This window comes from Vicia villosa, linkage group LG2, assembly GCF_029867415.1.
Source record: "Vicia villosa cultivar HV-30 ecotype Madison, WI linkage group LG2, Vvil1.0, whole genome shotgun sequence".
Taxonomy (NCBI): Eukaryota; Viridiplantae; Streptophyta; class Magnoliopsida; order Fabales; family Fabaceae; genus Vicia; species Vicia villosa.
In genome coordinates this window covers 214456681-214462680 of record NC_081181.1, presented here as the reverse complement: position 1 = coordinate 214462680, position 6000 = coordinate 214456681, and positions in this window count along the sequence as shown.

Below are 6000 nucleotides of genomic sequence, written 5' to 3'. Positions count from 1 at the left end.
CAATTATGAATCGTATTTCTTGAAACGGGATGTTTTATCCTGGAGGCGTCGTGGGCATTTAAGAGCTGCTTTGCATAAATTTGGCAGTACCGCGAAACGTCTTAAAGGATAGTTATTTATTTTTATTTAATATATCCTTATCCTCCTAGTAACATTTTATTCATAGACAGAATAAAAAGCTCTTTTGATTACTCCTTTGATGTTGATCATGATGCTCTTGATGAGCAAATAACACTCTCATGCACTTAAACTTAATGATTGCACCATTAAGCAGCAATTCCAAATACATTAAGATTTTTAAGTCATTTTGATGTAGAGTGTATGATCATTTGTTTTGATGTTTTCTTCTCTTGTATTTCAAGCACTCATTACTCCATTGGAGCATACTGCATAACATGCAGAATTTCCTTTTCTTACTTGAGTTTTTCTTCAAATAGGCTTATTGTTTGTATATTACAATATTTTTGTTTACTCACTACACATTTCATAAGTGTGTTGCCTCTTATGTGTATTCTGGTGCACTGTATTGCCACACCTTCAAGTTTTAAGTTTGTTTTTTATATAGATTTGGTATAATGCCGTTGGAGGATAACCGTTGAGGACAACAATTAATGCTTTATACAGATTTCCACGGCAAATCTTATTTTTGGTGTGATAATTACTATTTGTGGCGTGTCTTCTACATTTTCATTCTTACAAGGCGTAGCCAAGATAGATATCATCATTGACTTTACTTCGGGCACTGTGATTGCATGCATGTGACTTGGTTGGAATGTTTTACGATGTTCTTTTTTTTCTTGTTGCATTACTGATGTTTCTGATCTATTATTTTTGAGCATGTCTGAAACTTCTGAAGTCCTTTGCATTCTTTAGTCTTCGGAAATTCTGATTCAGCAACTTTTGAATAATTTCCAACAGAGGATTTCTGATATAGTCATCTGTTCAATCAATGAAACCATTAGTAATAAAAATTTTACTAACAAAATATATGTTTGTTATCATCAAAACCAAATTCTGAATATAGTTCTCAATCTTGTTCTAACAGATATGAACATAGTTATACTCTAACCAATTCATATCCAAGATTACATCTAATCCACTCAACGGAAAACAAATCATGTCAACAACAAATTCTTTGTCGAAGATCGACAAAGGACACTTTGAACACATCATAGAAGTAGTCACTGATCCCTTACCTGGAATATCGACAACCTTCTCTCCATTCATGGAAGACAACATAAGACCCAATCTTTCAACACAATCAGAAGCAATAATGAGTAGCACCAGTATCAATAATAGTGATTAAAGGAGTACTATTAATGAAACATATACCTATGATGAGTCGATCTCCACTAGCTGTAGGAGTCCCAGCTAAAGCAAACACCTTTCCACCAGATTGTGCCTTCTTCTTTGGACACTGGCTACCAATGTGCCCTTCTTCACGACAGTTGAAACATATCATACTCTTGTGCTTGCAATCATAAATTGCGTGTCCAAATTCGCCACAGCGGAAACACCTCTTCACATCAGCATTACAAGTATAACTCTTATGACCAGCTTGCCCACACTTGAAGCACACAATCCTAGCAGGAGCATCTCCCCCACTAGACCTCTGACCATGAGCAACTCTTTGTTTCCCTTTACCATCATCATATGGTTTTCCACGGCTTTGTTGATTCTTGCCTCTCTTCTCATTAATCATCTTGTGATGAGCGTTACTATCTTCCTCAAAGATCCTACAACTGTCAACCAAATCAGAAAACACACTGATCTTTTGGTACCCAATAACTTTCTTAATTTTTTAGCGCAACCCGTTCTGGAACATGATGCACTTAGAAAATTCAGCACCTTCGTCATCAAAGTGAGGATAGAACTTAGCCAATTCAGTGAACTTGGCAGCATACTCAATAAAGGACATGTTCCCTTGCGTCAACTCTAGGAACTCTATCTCTTTCTTACCTCGAACATCTTCAGGATAGTACTTTCTCAGAAACTCCCTACGGAACACAATCCTAGTGATTTCATCACCTGAAGCCTCCAACCTAGCAAGCGCCTCCAACCACCAATCATCAGCTTCATTAGCCAGCATATGAGTGCCATATCTAACCTTCTGTGTAGGAGTACAATCCATAACACAAAAGATTCGCTCGATCTCCTTCAACCAATCAAGAGCACCATCAGCGTCATGCTTACCCTTGAACACTGGCGGATTCTCTCTTTGGAAAGTCGTCAAGATATGAGATCCAACATTCTCGTCAGCATTCGGTTGGTTCTGCATAGCCTGAGTCATCGCTTCCAAAGCAACAGCTATCGCAGCATCATTCCTCCCAGCCATAGAATCACTACAACACAAAAGCAATCAGCACAAACAACAATACACGATTGTTAGAAAAGCCTAGCAGACGGGACTATCAACTCCTTTCTATTAAGATATCGGCACCTTCCTTACCCCCTACGAAAAATTTACCCCTACTTTGAAGAGGAAAGCTCCTAGGTTCCGCATCTAGCGAGAGAGCATCTCTCTCTGTCAGGCGATTTCCTAAGGGGATAATCTAGGTTTCCAAAAATTGAAGATACAGATCAAGAAATTGAATTTCAGTTATTTGTGGAAACATATCAATTGGTAGAACCCTCAATAAAAGAAAAAGATGTTGTATATGAATCACTTACATATTCCTCTGAATTCTATATATCTGCGGGATTAATTTGAAAAAACAGTCGATATATCCAAGAACAAATTATTTTTATTGGAAACTCACATGCTGCAAACAGTCAAATCTTAACTAAACCTTGTCGCTCTTCTTTCCTCGCGGGCAGGAAGCACACCAGCAGCGTGCGTTGCGCGACACTTGGCCGGACAGACCGACCTGCTCTGATACCAATAATGTAACACCCCAATTCTACCCCAAGCATTTATGCGGAAAATATCAGAGTATAAAAATTCTCAACACAATCAGGATGTTACACATTCAACATAAACATACACCTGTCATGCTTTTTAAACTAATACATAACACTTTCAGGATCGGAATGAACATAACTCATAAACATATACTTCATCATATAATTTCAACTTCTGAATAAACATGCAGCGGATTCACAATGATTCACCAAATAGACATAGCATCTTTGAATCATAAAATGGAAACAATACAAACAAACTCCTCATATACATCATAAGGTTCGATAAGCAAATAGCAACATAAAGCAAGTGTTCATTTCCCCCCGAGTGCTACGTATCAGAGAAATGACACCCAAAACTCGACTATAAGCGGGAACAGCTACTCATCTGGATTACCTGCACGTTACCCACGTGGAGGAAAAATTCAAACAGAAAGGGTGAGATATCAAACTCTATAAATAGGATCGTGATAAATTATATATTAGGTAAAGAATATATATGAACCAGCGCTTCACACAACATCAACATAAAACAACATAAATAACATCATCAACGAATAGTCGTGATATCAATACATAAGCATCTTAAACAAGTCAACATATAAGCATCTTAATGCATAAACAACAACCCCCACCGACAACAACTGACAACGACTCAAATGCGACTCAACTGTGCATATGCATGTGGTACCATTGGAGTAAAACTCCCAACTCTATCAATTGTCAGTAATTCTGAGGCATTAACTCAACAACTCTATCATCTTTTCCATTAAAGGCCAACTCTAACAATGTTATGCTATGCTACAAATTTTCGACTACAACTCAATCAATTCAAATAACTCTATCAACAACAATCAACTCTATCAACTCAATCTACAACACCAACAACAACAATTTATCACTATCTCGACATACCAACATATCATCATAATCAACTAAACTAATGACAATTCGCTAGGATTCATGCCATAAGGCTATCCACAGAACAATGCACAATAATAATAGTAATATCGGCAATCACAACATTATTCGCAACAAAGACATTCAAACCAAAATCATAATTTTTGGTCAATTTGCAAAATAATCACAATATGTCAATATATCAAGTAAACCAAATCTACTTCGAATTATCATCTAACTCAATTAGAAATAATGTTAATTATCAAAACAACATCATTGGCATAACAATATATTATTCTCAACATAAATATTCAGCCAAAATACAATTACGGTCAAATTCTCAAGATACCGTAATTTACCGATAAACCGAATAATTAATCCAATTCCAAGTATATTCCAATCAATTAGACTTTGTGAAATTAATTCAACTATTAATTTAATCAACCAATTAATATCACACTATATTAATCTCAATTCACTTCCATTTCTATTCCATTTCCAAATTCTAGCATTCCTATTGTTTTACTAATGCTACTGTTTTCATAATTCATATCCTACTGTTCATTTATATATTATCCCACATTTATGGTTCATCATACTATTGTTGCCATTATATATGTTTAGTTAAGTAATATATGAATACACGGAACATACCAAGTGGGGTGTTTCCATTTTCATATGTAGCATACCACTACATATATTTCTTAAATAATAATAAATGAAGATATGGAAACAAAGCTACATGTATATATATATTAATCAGGAAGGAAAATAAAACAGCAAAGGCATGAAACGAAGGTGATTGGCTAAGTGGGTTTCCACTACCTAATGCCGGTCGTCAAGGTCACCAAGGACGGATGTCTCACATTTACAACAACATTAACCATTATTTCATTCATTGCCATTTACACACAGAATCAATAGCATTCTAATTTTATGAACAACCGCATGTGTTTATGGAAATAAATTGCATTTTTAACAATGACAGAAAATAAAATTAACACAACACAATGACCAATCTATACCCTAACCCACATACAATCCATCATATTCCCATTTAGGTAGAAAGAATCCCCCCTTACCTTGAATTGGGTGCAGCTCTAAGGAGAATCAATAGAAATTTTGGGGAAAATGGCACTTGGGAGCAACACTTTGGTCTCCTTTTTCTCCTCTTCACAACCCTAGCTTTCCCCCTCCTTTTGTTTTCCTGATAACACTAGCTGCTCTACTCCTTTTATTTCCAAAATAAAACTATATTTGGTCACCTAACTACACAAATGGGCTTAATAAAATACACCCCTTATTACTTCGCGACACCGTTATTTAAGCCTAATATCATTTCTATACTTAAAGCAAAAACAATACTTCCACTTAAATACCATTAAAATAAAATCTGATTATTTTAATATACCGACTTATTACTCAATGTCTCATATTTTTGGTCTAATCTTAATTACTCGGAAAATTCCCAAAACGCTAAATATTAACTCATTAATATTTCTAATACTAGAAATATTAAAATTTTCGATTGAATATCGATCCGCTATCCCGAACTAATACCGACTAAATCGCCCCAAAATACGAAAATTTCGCTAAACATCACAAATGTCTAAATTAAGCAAATAATTATTTTTTCGGGCGTTACATATCTTCAGAAGATAAACCTGCATCATCAAGAGAAATACCTTTCCCGACGTATTTTTCGGATAAGATTCATCAAAGAAAACATATACTGACTTCTAAACGATAAGTAATCTTTTGTTATAAATTCTATATACTTTACTAGATTGGGAATATCCAAGGAAGATACCCTCATATGCTTTAGCGTCAAATATTCCAAGGTTATCTTTTCCATTATTTAAGACAAACACTTGCACCCGAAAACGTGGTGGTGTGAAAAATTAGGTTTTCTACTCTTTAAAATCTCATATGGAGTCTTGTTTAAAATAATATGTATAAGTATCCTATTTAGAACATAACAAGTTATACTTATCGTATCGGCCCAAAAATATTTAGGTAGACCATTCTCATTGAACATTGTTCTTGCCAACTCCTCTAAAACACAATTTTTGCGCTCCACAACACCGTTTTGTTGTGGAATTCTAAGATATGAAAAGTTATGATCAATACCATATTTGTCACAATAATTTTCAAAAGAATTATTTTTAAACTCACCTCCGTGATCGCTTCAAATAACAA